We start from the raw sequence: 14,702 nt of genomic DNA, 5'->3' as shown, positions 1-14,702 counted from the left end.
AAATATTTCCTAAGACAGCTTTTCGGACTCGATATGGACATTATGAGTTCCTAGTGATGTCTTTCGAATTGACTAATTCCCCTGAAGCATTCATGGAGTTGATTAATGGGGTGTTTCAACCATACTTGAATTCTTTTGTGATTGTTTTCATCGATGACATCTTGATTTACTCCAAGATTGAGGAGGACCGTTTTCGACACTTGAGGATTGTACTTCAGAGGTTGAGAGAAGAGAAGTTGTATGCCATGTTCTCAAAGTGTGAGTTCTGGCTTACTTCTGTAGCATTCTTGGGATATGTGGTGTCTAAGAAGGGTATTAAAGTAGATCCGGCCAAGATTGAGGTAGTTAGAGGCTGGACGCGACCTACTTCACCTACTGAGATTAGGTTTTTTGTGGGATTGGCAGGCTATTATCGACGATTTGTTTAGAGTTTCTCTACTGTTGCAGCTCCATTGACTAGATTGAATCGACAGGATATGGTATTTCAGTAGTCTGATGAGTGTGAGGAGAGCTTTCAAAAGCTCAAGACTTTGTTGACTTCGACCTGTGTTGATTCTACCCGAGGAGGGTGTAGACTTTACTATGTGTTGTGATGCTTCAGGAGTTAGAGTGGGTGGTTTGTTGATGCAGAATTGGAAAGTGATTGCTTATGCTTTTAGGCAGTTCAAGTCCCATTAGAAGAACTACCCTACTCATGATGATTTGGAGTTGGCGGCTGTGGTATATGTACTTAAGTTATGGCGTCATTATTTATATGGGGTGCATTGTGAGATCTTCACTGATCATCGGAGTCTTCAATATATCTTAAGTCAGAGGGATTTGAACTTGAGGCAGCGGAGATGGCTTGAGTCGCTGAAGGACTATGACGTGACAATTTTGTATCATCCAGGGAAGGTCAATGTTCTGGCTGATGCTTTGAGTAGGAAGACTGCTAGTATGGGGAGTCTTGCATCGCTTAGTACTGAGGAGAGACCATTGGCTAGATATGTGCAAATATTAGCTAACAGTCTTGTCCGCATGCAGATTTCAGAAGAGAGTGATGATATGATTATTTTTATTGAGGCTCGATCTTCTTTAGTCGAGCAGATCCGTGCTCACCAGTTTAATGATGAGAAATTATGTCTCATTCGAGACAGAGTATTGAGAGGGAAAGCTAAGGAGGTTGTCCTTGATTATGATGGTGTCTTGAGGGTTGGAGGAAGGATTTGTGTGCCCAAGACAAGCAATTTTATTAGATTGATTCTTGAGGAGGCCCATTGTTCTCGATATTTTATCCATCCGGGAACAACAAAGATGTATCATGATCTGAGTCAACATTACTGGTGCTGTGATATGAAGAGGGATATTTTAGACTTTGTTTTGAGGTGTTTGACTTGCCAGTAGGTCAAGTATGAGCACCAACATCCTGGGGGTGTATCTAAGAGGATGCCTATTCCTACTTGGAAGTGGGAGATGATTACTATGGACTTTGTTGTTGGTTTACCTACCACGATGGGTGGTTATGACTCCATTTGGGTTGTTGTTAACATGCTGACCAAGTCTGCCCACTTCATTCCAATTCGGGTGAAGTATATGACACAGATGTCAGCCGAGCTATATATCAGTCAAACTGTGCGACTACATGGAGTTCCTATATCTATCATATCAGATCGAAGTTCACTATTTACTTCTCACTTCTTGAAGGTATTATTGCATGGTCTCGGTACCCAGTTAGATATGAGTACAACTTTTCACCCTCAGACAGATAGTCAATCTGAGCGGATGATTCAGGTGTTGGAAGATATGCTCCGAGCGTGTGTGATCGATTTCAGAGCTAGATGGATCGACATTTACCCTTAGCGGAATTTGCCAATAATAACAGTTATCACTCTAGTATCCACATGGCCCCATTTGAGGCGATTTATGGAAGACAGTGTAGATCCCCGACTAGTTGGTTTAATTCGGCGGAGATATACTCTTTGGATACCAACTTGCTTAGAGAGGCTATGGAGCAAGTCCGTATGATTCAATATAGACTGTTGACAGGCCAAAGTCGACAGAATAGTTACGCAAACCAGAGAGTTAGAGCCTTAGTGTTTAAAAAAATATCAACTAAAGCTACTTTGAAAGGACTTAAAAATGTATTTTGTACTTTATAAAAGTCAGCTGTTTCAACTCATTTGGAATCTAAGAAGCTCGAATTAATTAATTTATATTATGGAGGGACAAAATTAGGTGCCAACAACTGTCCCTTGTTTTACTTGGATTGATGCAAGAAATTCGAGGAAAATGAAATTGACCAATCCAATTTTGACCAACCATAAATTCATCTTTAGGAAAGGATTTGTTACGAAATTTAGGAATTATGGCCAAACCCCGAAAATGGGTTTCCTACTATCTCAGGCTATATGAGAATTCAGGACACTTGTATTTCAAGACGCTTGATTTAACGCACTTTGAAAGAAATCAAAAGTCATTCCGATATTTAAGTATGAAGGTACCGAAATGCTTGGGAGTAAGATTTGAGATCGATTGTTGGAACACAGCCGAGTCTTGAACCTTGAACCCGCCTACATATCCTTAAACATTTGGAATCAGAATGCTTGTAGTTCGACTCGATAGGTTGAGAAGGAAACCTATTATACTAGATAACCTTCGGTTCTCGAAAAGCGACAAATAAATTGAGTATGAAAAAGAGGCTTGTAACCTCTCAATCATGAATGTGGTGCACTTCACACCCATAATAAAGACCTTACACGGACATAATTTCTAACGCTCTTGGTGCATTGTCACTCAGATTGGAAACTTGCTTCCGGTAGACACCAAAATTTTCGGATGGGAGGCTGAAACTGACAAAACCCAAAGGAAAAACCCACAAGCCATCTGATAGGGGTGTTGTTTGATTGTGGCGTATATCTCTCCTATGCTCGCGTCCTAAGAGTTTCACATTCCTCTTTGGATTGTGTCCTAGTTCGCTGCTAAGATAAAGTTCCACGTTGTGCTGCATCCTTTTTGATGTCATCCGCACCTGTGGTATATTTTGGAGAATTTCATCCTTTTGGATGCTCTTAACAAACACTGAGATAAAACTCATTAGCATAAAAATGCAATTAAGATGGGATAAAGTGTCTTTTACCATGTCAACACTTAATTGTTCTTCTCGACATTCGACGTCAACTCGATTAGTTTGGTGAAAAGCAAATAAAGCTTATGTATTGTGTTCGCAACATAATCTTCAATGTATTCTTCATTTGATGTCAAGATAAAGGAAAGTTGATGTGGTGTGCTATTATTTTTCTCTTGTCGTCATCTTTGATGTTGTTCTTCATATTTACTTTTACCAAAATAAAGGAATGCAGTTGATGCCGATGGATAAATATTTTTTTGGCCTGCACGATTTCCTTTTTTTGCAGTGCATTACTTCTTGCGGGGCATGAATATCTTCCCGCGATGCATAAATTTCTGTGAGGTATAATATCTTTTCACGATACATAACTTTCAGTGAGGTATGCAATACTCTCGCGATGCATAAATTTCTGCGAGGAATGAAATCTTCTCGCGATGCATAAATTTCAACGAGGCATGAAATCTTTTCGCGATGCATAAATATTTGCGAGGTATCAAATCTTCTCACAATGCATAAATTTCTGCGAGGTATGAAATCTTCTTGCGATTCATAAATTTCTGCGAGGTATAAAATCTTCTCGCGATGCATAAATTTTTGCGAGGTATACAATCTTCTCGCAATGCATAAATTGACTCGCGGTGCATGGTCTTCTGCGATGCATGAATATTGACTCGCGATGCATGGTCTTCCGTGATGCACGAATATTGACTAGCGATGCATGATCTTCCGCGATGCATGAATATTGACTTGTGATGCATGATCTTCCGCGGTGTATGAATATTGACTCACAATGCATGATCTTTCACGATGCATGAATATTGACTCACGATGCATGATCTTCCGCGATGCATAAATATTGACTCGCAATGCATGAATATTAACTGTTGATGTCATCCTTGGTACCAAATGAAGAGATTGCTTCAATCGAGCAACATAGTGATCTTCTGGGTGCTTTCTGGATAATCATATCGTGTCCAATGATGATATCGGTAAAATGACTTCGAGATAGTATATTGTCTTGATTGACAGTAAAATAACTGATCCCTCTGGGTAATGCATAATATCATATCCGATATTATGATGCAAATGATGTCCTTTACGGAAACTGTAAACTCCTCCTTGAGATTTTTTCTTGATTCACCATCGAATCTAGCTGGACGTTCTTTATAAATTTCATATTGTCGGAAATTGATTGAACTAAACAATTTATATCCCAAGTCTCCGACATAAGCGATATAAAATGCTTCTTGCTTCTAGGAAAACTATTGATTTTGGGGTAGTTTTCTCCTCCTTTGACTTTTCCATATTCATCCATCGGAAGAATTTGCTGATTTCAGAGCAAAGCTAATAACCTGCTTCCACAGAAAAATTGTTAGTTTTAAAATCAAATTGATCTGTTTCAATTTCTTCAGTTGTCTGCCCCTTGTCCTGCTATCTCCGCTTGATTTCCCTATCTCCTGACTCTAGATAGTTAAGACAAAAAATTTTATGTCAAAACAAATAAAACGTAAAAGGGAAATTTTAAGAGAAATAAATTTTGAGAAATAGTATCTGAAAAAGGTCACTGCCAAGTCATGTCATTTCAGACTAACAAACTTCGTTGAGTCTGATGCTTGGAGGTTTATCTGATTATTCGCTGGGGAGTTTTCAGAGCCACTCTAGACTTGTAAATTAACCCATGCTGAAATTTTGAGGCCATCCTCAAAATTTGTCCCAATTAACTGTCTTGCTTATCTTTTTTTACTGTAACTGATTAGATCGCAGAATTTTTGAGATCTTCTCAAAAATTCTGTACAGTTGCAAATCTCGAAACATCTTCAGTCTTGACTTGCTGAGGAAGAATCTTCTTATCGAGAATTTTGAGTCCCTCTCAAATTCTGTCCTAGTTTCTATTGTAAAGATGAATAGAAATCTTACAAGAGATATGGCTGAACTTTTGTGGCGCCTACGTATCCCGTTGAGGCAGGATTCAAGTCAAATGTAGTTCCCCTCAAGGATAACAATAATAATTTTTTTAAAAAGAAACCGAATGAGGCCGACATAGGCCTCCTACGTATCTCATTCTCGAGAATTCAGGTCGAACGTATTTCAAATACAAAAAGTATTAGAAAGGATAAAGAGGGGTGACCGAGGCCGACATAGGCCGCCTACGTATCCTATTCTTGAGAATTCAGTTCAGACATAGTTTATTACAAAGAGGGATAAAATTAAGCAGTACAAATACAAGGAAACAGAATGATTACAAGTCAATAAGAAAATGCAAACCGAATCTTCACACATAGTATCTCTTGACAGCGTTTGAGTTAATAGGTTTAGGCCATACAGTGCCATCCATCTCCGACAGGACCAAAGCACCTCCAGATAATACTTTGCGAACCATGTAAGGTCTTTGCCAGTTTGGTGTGAATTTTCCTTTGTACTCATTTTGATGAGGAAAAATGCGCTTAAGTACTAACTGACCGATTTCAAAAGTTCTAGCTCTTACTCTCTTGTGGAAAGCATGAATCATTCTATGTCGATACAATTGACCATGACAAACGACAACCATTCTCTTCTCATCAATCAAAGTTAGTTTATCAATCCGCCTGCTGATCCAAACTCAGCTTCAAGGATGATTCTCAAAGACAATATTTTGACTTCAGCATGTATAACTGTGTCTTTCCATACACTAGTAAGTACGGAGTAGCTCCAGTCGATGTTCGGACAGTCTTTTGATACCCAATAAAGCATAGGGCAACATATTATGCCAACCTCGGTGATTGTCAATCATTTTTCTCAAAATCTTCTTAATATTCTTATTGGCAGCTTCTATAGCTCCATTCATTTGAGGGCGATAAGCAGTTGAGTTTCGGTGAGTAATCTAGAATTGCTCACATATCTCTCTCATCAAGTGATTCTGGAGATTTGCACCGTTGTAAGTAATGATGGGTTCTAGTATTCCAAACCTGCATATCATATTGTTGCGAACAAAATAAACCACAACTTTCTTGGTCGCCGACTTGTAAGAAGATGCTTCCACCCACTTGGTTAAATAATCAATGGCAACCAAAATAAATCTGTGTCCATTAGAAGCGGCTGGCTCTATCAGAACAATGACATCCATACCCCAAGATACAAATGGCCAAGGCGAACTCATAGCATTAAGTTCGTGAGGTGGCACTCAGATCAAATCACCGTGCACTTGACATTCATGGAATTTGTGCACAAACTTGCAACAATCATTCTCCATATTCATCAAGAAATACCCGGCTTGAAGGAACTCTCTTGCCAAAGTGAGACTATTCATATGTGTGCCACAAACTCCAGCATGTATCCGTTCAATAAGTTTTGCGGCTTCAACAACATCGACACACCTGATAAGACTCAAATCGGAGTCCTCCTATGAAGAATTTCTCCATTCAGAAAGAAATTAAGAGTCATACGCCGTATCGACTTCTTTTGATTGGACGTAGCATTTTTGAGATAAGTTCAAAACTCCAAATACTTCTTCATACAAAATACCAAGGCAAACAGGTTGGTTCTGTTTCAACATGGAAACAACGAACTGGATGTTCTTTCAACTCTATATCCAGAGTATCAATATAATCTGTATCCAAATGTTTAATTATCGAAGCAAAGTGGCAAGATTATCATCCAATTCATTCTGTATTCTGACAGTATGTCTGAACTCGTCTTACGAAATCTTTTGCACAACTTCTGCACATACTGTACGTAAGGTATAATCTTTGGGTTCTTCACATCCCATTCTCCTTGAACTTACTGAATCAAAAAAAGGTATGAATCTCCAATAATGAACAACTCGTAGACATTCATGTCGATGGACATTTTCAAACCAATAATGCAAGCTTCGTATTCGACCATGTTGTTCGTGCAATTAAATCGAAGCTTAGCCGCCATGGGTTAGTGCTGACCAGATTCTGACACTAAGACTGCTCCGATACCTTTACCACGATGATTTGACTCTCTATAAAAGAATAATCTCCAACTTGTACATGCTTCAGAAATATCCTCACCCACAAATGATACTTCTTCATCGTGAAAATAGGTCTTAATTTGTTCATACTCTTCATCAACGGGATTTTCTGCAAGATGATCAACCAAAGACTATGACTTTATCTCTTTCTGAGTCACATACACAATGTCAAATTCACTCAACAACATTTTCCACTTAGATAACTTTCCAGTCAGCATCGCCTTCTAGAAAATATACTTTAGTGGATCCATTCTGGAAATGAGGTATGTAGTATAAAAAGGCAAATAATGTCTCAGTTTCTCGGTAAGCCACGTCAAAGCACAACACGTTCTCTCCAACAAAGTGTAACGAGACTCGTATGGAGTAAAATTCTTGCTTATATAGTAGATAACCCTTTCCTTCTTTCCTGTCTCGTTGTGTTGACCAAGTACGCATCCGAATGTACTATCTGAGACAGACAAGTACAACAACAAAGGACTCTCTTCTCGCGGAGGAACCAATACCGGTGGATTGGACAGATAGTTCTTGCTAGCATCAAAAGTAGTTTGACACTCTTCAGTCCACTTTGTCGGGGTGTCTTTCTTCAACAGCTTGAAAATAGGATCCGACACCATGGTTTATTGAGCTAGGAATCGACTGATGTAGTTTAATCTCCCTAAGAAACTCATCACTTCTTATCTCATCTTCAGTGGAGTTAACTCTTGAATTACTTTAATCTTAGAAGGATCGAGTTTAATACCCCTTCTGCTAATAATAAATCCCAACAACTTTCCGACCGGAACTCCAAAAGCACATTTGGCGGAATTTAACTTTAAGTTGTAACGATGCAAATGATCAAAGAATTTCTTTAGATGTGTCAAGTGGTTCGAACTCTCGCAGGACTTGATTATGACGTCATCCACATACACTTCAATCTCCTTATGAATCATGTCATGAAATATGGTCGTCATAGCCCTCATATAGGTAGCACCAGCATCCTTGAGGCCAAATGGAATCACCCTATAATGACATACACCCGAAGGTGTAATAAAAGTTGTCTTTTCTGTATTCTTCTCATCCATCAGAATCTTGTGGTAACCTGCGTAACAATCCACAAATGACTGCATCTCATGCTTAGCATAGTTACCAATCAAAATATGAATATTCGGCAACGGAAAATTATCCTTCGGGCTATCTTTCTTGAGGTCTCTGTAGTAAACACAAATCCTAATTTTCTCGTCTTTCTTGGCAACCGAAACAACATTGGCTAACCAAGTTGGGTATTGTGTCACTTTCACCAATCGAGATTCTATTTTCTTGGTGATCTCTTCTTTGATCTTGAAACTTAGTTTAGGCTTGAACATCCGAGCCTTTTGCTTTACTGAATCGAACTCCGGGTTAATCGATAATTTATGAGATACAACATCAGTACTTAGCCCTTGCATGTCGCCGACTTCCCAGATGAACACATTAATATATTCAACAAGCAAATGAATTAGGCCTTTTCTTTGAGTTTCATTTAAATGGATTATGATCTTAACCTCTTTAACGCATTCTAGGTCTCCCAGATGTACCGTTTCCGTTTCATCTAGATTTGGCTTATGTTGATTTTCAAACTGCCAAAATTCCTCGGCAACATACTCTGGTTCCTCACTTTCTTCTTTGTAGTCATCGACCTCGTCATCACCTGCCTCATTTTTTTCATTCAGCTCGTGACATGACATGACATTGGCAGTTCTAAAACTTACATTACTGAAACCATAAACAGACAAAGTTAGGAAAGTAAAGTATAACAGATGAATAAATAGATTTAGTTTTAAAATAGAAGAGGCTTTCATTCAAATTGGAAAACAATGCAAACTTCCATGGCATAGGACCATGTTGCCTTCTTTGAACATCACAATGGAAATTATAAAAATCAAAACAATAAAAAAAATATGAAAAAGGTGGGTCTCGGGCCTATTCCGGACTACCACCAATTTATAATATGCATGAAACAATGACCTTCTACGGAGGATTTTGGGGACTCAGGATGGGCGTGGAGGTCCTGTTCTGCAGCATCTCTCCTGACTCAGCATCGCGGATACTAGCTAGCTCGACCTCTTCCTCAATAACAACATCGATCTCCTCAAAGAGGCCACATATAACTTTCCCAAGGTCTTGATGCTCAGCATACTCCCAGACTGGGAAGGATTGATACTGATGTGGGATCGACTTAACCAATGCTTAATCATTTTTCTTCTTCGTCTTCATCTCATCATCTGTGGGGGTGTACCCCACACCATATCTAGCTCCCTTGACGAGGAAAAAAATAGGCTCAATAATTCCTTGGGAATTTCTCCCCAATCCGAAACCTGGTTCAAAACCATTCTACAGCATCACGGTGGCTATCATCTTGTACACGACATGTACATGAATCTATGGAGCCAAGTCTTCACCCATGACATTTACCAGCTCCACCGTGTAAAATTCTATAACTCGCAATACTTCATAAATGATTGGCGCTTGTCTGCCAGAGTCACTTTCTTCTTCATGAATAACCAACTCTTCGTTCTTCCAAACGAGCTTCATCATCTGATGTAGAGTAGAAGGGACAGCTCCATACATATGGATGAAAGGCCTTCCCATAAGAAGGTTATAGTTGCTATTGATATCCTATACCTCAAACTGTGCATTGAATTGTGCTGGACCCATTTGGATGATTAGATTCACTGCTCCCAACGTATCTCTCTGAACCCCATCAAAGGCTCTTACGTTGACTTGGCTTTGCTCCATCTTCCCAAGGTCAAACCTTAACTGCCACAACGGGTAGATATTCATACTTGATCTATCATCTACTAAGAAGCGGTTGATAACTTTTTCGCTGCATATTACAGTGATGTGCTACGCCTTGTTGTGTGACCTCCCTTCAAAAGGCAGCTCATCATCACAAATGTTTATTCAGTGCCCTCGAATAACTTAGTGAATCATAGCAGCCACGTTATCGCTGCTTGTGCCCCTGGGTACATACGTATCATCGAGAGCCTTAACCAAAGCCTGCCTGTGTGATTGAGAACTCATCAGCAGGGCCCATATAGAAATCAGGGCTGGAGTCTTCTCCAAATGCTTGACAATAGAATAATCTTTAGGTTGAATTATCCTCCAGAATTCCTCTACCTCACCTTCGCTTATTGGCCTTTTAGCCTGATCCTTCTTTTGACCTCCGAGAGAAAGCTCGTAAGGAGTGTAACACCTTCCAAATCTTGTCATACCTTGAGCAGCAGTTTCAATAACGAACTTAGGCTTGATGAGAGTTCTTGATGGCACCAAAGCAACAACCTTTGCGGGTGTTTGATACTCAAAGAAGCTACAACCTTTTTCAAATCATCATGAACAATTGGAGTAATCATTTTTGTTCCATACCATTCATAATCTTTCTCGATCATACTGACATTGGCGCCCCCATGATTTGGCAACAGGTTGGTGTTGACATTTGGTGCCGCTGGTTGGAGAAAGATGACCTCTTGGTTAATCAAATCCTGAATTTTGTGCTTGAGGTTGATACAATCCTCAGTATCATGCCCAACTATGTCGGAATGATAAGCACATCTCTGATCAAGTCTGTAGAAGTTTGAATTTACATCCACGAGTTTGGGCCACACATGGTGGATGTATCCGGTAGCAACCAGTCGCTCGTACAACTTTGTTCGTCTTTCAGCGAGCGTAGTGAAGTTCCTTGAAAGATTCTTCTCGAATCTAGGTCGGGGAGGTTCATAACTGCCTTGTTGAGGATGAGGCACCCGTTGATAACTATTGGTATTTGGACGAGGAGCTTAGCTTCGGGATATGGATTTGTTTGGCAGTTTGATGATGGAGCTTGGTAATTCGGGGGAGAATTTTGGTATAGTGGAACTTGGACTTGATAAACAGGAGGGGGTACTCGGTAGCTCGACTGCACGTTAGCCTAGTTGGGAGCAACACCCTGTTAAGGAGATGGAATTTGGTAGGGTGGAGGATGATTTGGGTAAATGGGAGATGGATTTTGGTAATTTGGGGGTAGACTTTGGCATAATGGGCTTGGACGTTTCGATAAGTGGAGGTGACATTCTGATAAACTGGAGGATATTTTGGATGACTAGCTTGTGTGTAGCAAGCTTGGTGGGAGTTTTGAGAAGGTAGAAAGCGACCTTGAGAATATGACGAGCTTCTGGGGGTTTTCCTTGCCACATATGAAACAACAACGATTTCCTCTCTTTTCTTTTTCAAAAACCCTGAAGATCCAGGTGTTGCGGCTACGCGGACTATCTTTCCTGATTTTAAACCGTCCTCGATAGTCTCACCAATCTTGACTATCTCAGCAAACTTTGCTCCAACGAGCAACATAATTCTATCATAATATTTAGGCTCTTGCACGCGCACGAATACTTCAACAATTTCTTTCTCAGACATGGGTGGTCTCACCCTTGCCTCTGTTTTTCTCCACCTATAGGCGAACTCCCAATATCTCCCGGTTGATTTTTGTTTCATCTTCTCCAACGAGCATCTGTCTGAAACAATTTCTACGTTGTAATCAAATCGATCAATAAAATCATTGGCCAATGCATTTCAGCAGGGCCATTGCTTGGTTTCATGCGATATGAACCATTCAGGAGCTTCTCCGCACAGGCTTCGACTGAATATCTTGAAAAATATGAGCGCGAACAAAAAGAATTTGTGAAAAACTTTTTAATTTTGGAAAGGCTATTGACGCAACACATCCATTTCGCCCGACCTGTTTAAGTTTGGAGGTTCTTGATCCGTTCATTCGTTAGCTCAACCCAATTCACCACAACCCATTGATTTTCGACTCACCTAAAGTAAACAAAAAAATATCGAACGATTTCAACTAAGAATATTTACTAATTTTTCTAATACAACAACTTAAACAAAGGTCAATAGAAAAAAATTGGTGTGTATTTCAGAAAAACCTATAATAAATAAAAGAAATCATTCGAGAAACAAAAAAACTTAGCTATATTCGACTTTTAGTAAAACAATCAACACAAAAAAATGGCATAGTAATGATTTTTTTAGATATGAAACACGTTCTAGATATTAGCAAGAGTTGCAATTATTTCTTTAACCGATAAAGTGATAGTCTGCTTAGTTAAGTAAATTATGCACCTGAATAAATTTGTAAGCCCATTTTTTAGATAATGTCAAAATACTTTATTTTTCTCGATAAATTGAACTCCCATTAATCAGTTGTTGTTTTGACATTTGTATAATTTCCCCCCCTCTTTTAATATCATAAATTGTTGTTATTGCTCTAATTGTGGCGAAGGTCCAATATGTGCATTTAGTTAAGTAATCAAATAAAAGATTACTGTTACATGATTAATTTACAGGTACAAAATATTATATTACATAAGGTTATAGTTGTACATTCGTTTCAAACAAAGCAATAACAAGAATTTGATGGGATTAAAAGAGAACAAAAAATAATCTTAGCAGAACAACAACTAATTGGTTGCATATTTGAACATTATCAAATATCTAATGTGGAGTCCAAGTTAGAGAAGAACGAGTGCTTCGAATTATTTCATAGAACTACTTTCAAATTTGCTGAGTAATATGGTATAGTTGAAGGAGGAGATCATCACAACATCGTGAAAAAAAGTCAATGCAAATATTTGTTATTTAATCTCAGAAATAAATCACCTTAATGGTATTTCTATTATTTCTGATTGTTGATTTTTAGTATTTGTTTTTGAGATAAAAAGTATGAATATAAAACTTTGGATTAGTGAAATATGTTGAAAAATATGAGCTCGAATAAAAAGAATTTGCAAAAAACTTTTTAATTTTAGAAGGGCTGTTGACGCAACCCATCCATTCCGCCCAAGCCGTTTAAGTGTGGAGGTTGTTGATCCGATCATTTGTGAGCTCAACCCAATTCACCACAATCCATTGATTTTCAACTCACCGAAAGTAAACGAAAAAATATTGAACGATTTCAAATAAGAATCTTTACTATTTGTTCAAATACAAAAACTTAAACAAAGGTTAATAGAAAAAAATTGATCTGTATTTCAGAAAAAACTATAATAAACAAAAGAAATCATTCGAGAAACAGAACACTTCGCTTTATTAGACTTTCAGTAAAACAACCAAAACAAAAAAAATACCATAGTAATGATTTTTTTAGATATGAAACACGTACTAGATATTAGCAAGATTTGCATTTACTTCTTTAACTGATGAAGTGATAATCTGCTTATTTAAGTAAATTATGAACCTGAATAAATTTGTAAGCCCATTTAACAGGTAATGTCAAAATACTTTTTTTGATAAATCAAACTCCCATCAATCAGTTGTTGTTTTGACATTTGTATAATGTTTTCTCCTCTTTTAATATCATAAATTGTTGTTATTGTTCAAATTGTGGCGAAGGTCCAATATGTGCATTTAGTTAAGTAATAAAATACAAGATTAATGTTACATGATTAATTTACAGGTACAAAATATTATATTATATAAGGTTATAGTTGTACATTCGTTTCAAGCAAAGCAATAACGACAATTTGATGTGATTGAAAGAGATTGAAAAATAATCTTGGCAGAACAACAACTAATTGGTTGCATATTTGAACATTATCAACTATCTAATGTGGAGTCCAAGTTAGAGAAGAACGAGTGCTTCGAATTATTTCATAGAACGACTTTCAAATTTGCTGAGTAATATGGTATAGTTGAAGGAGGAGATCATCACTGCATCGTGAAAAAAAATAAATGCAAATATTTGTTATTTAATCTCAGAAATAAATCGCCTTAATGGTATTTCTATTATTTCCGATTGTTGATTTTTAGTGTTAGTTTTTGAGATAAAAAGTATGAATATAAAACATTGGATTAGCGAAATATGTTGAAAAATATGAGCGCAAATAAAAAGAATTTTCCAAAAACATTTTTAATTTTAAGCAGGCTGTTGACGCAACCCGTCCATTCCGCCCGACCCGTTTAAGTTTGGAGGTTGTTGATCCGTTCATTTGTTATCTCAACCCAATTCACCACAACCCATTGATTTTCAACTCACCTAAAGTAAACGAAAAAATATTGAACGATTTCAAATAAGAATCTTTTCTAATTGTTCAAATACAACAACTTAAACAAAGGTCAATAAAAAAAATTGGTCTGTATTTCATAAAAACCTATAATAAACAAAAGAAATCATTCGAGAAACAGAAAACTTAGCTATATTAGACTTTCAGTAAAACAATAAAAAAAAAGTAATAATTTATTTAGATATGAAACACGTATTAGATATTAGAAAGATTTGCATTTACTTCATTAACCGATGAAGTGATAGTCTACTTATTTATGTAAATTATGCACCTTAATAAATTTGTAAGCCAATTTAACCGAGAATGTCAAAATACTTTTTTTCGATAAATCGAACTGCCATCAATCTGTTGTTGTTTTGACATTTATATAATTTTTTCACCTCTTTTAATATCATAAATTGTTGTTATTGCTCTAATTGTGGCGAAGGTCTAATATGTGCATTTAGTTAAGTAATCAAATACAAGATTAATGTTACATGATTAATTTATAGGTACAAAATATTATATTACATAAGGTTATAGTTGTACATTCGTTTCAAATAAAGCAATAACGACAATTTGA

Source organism: Solanum lycopersicum, chromosome 4, assembly GCF_036512215.1.
Source record: "Solanum lycopersicum chromosome 4, SLM_r2.1".
Lineage (NCBI taxonomy): Eukaryota > Viridiplantae > Streptophyta > Magnoliopsida > Solanales > Solanaceae > Solanum > Solanum lycopersicum.
The sequence above is the reverse complement of the archived record's forward strand: the minus strand, read 5'-3'. Positions refer to the sequence as shown.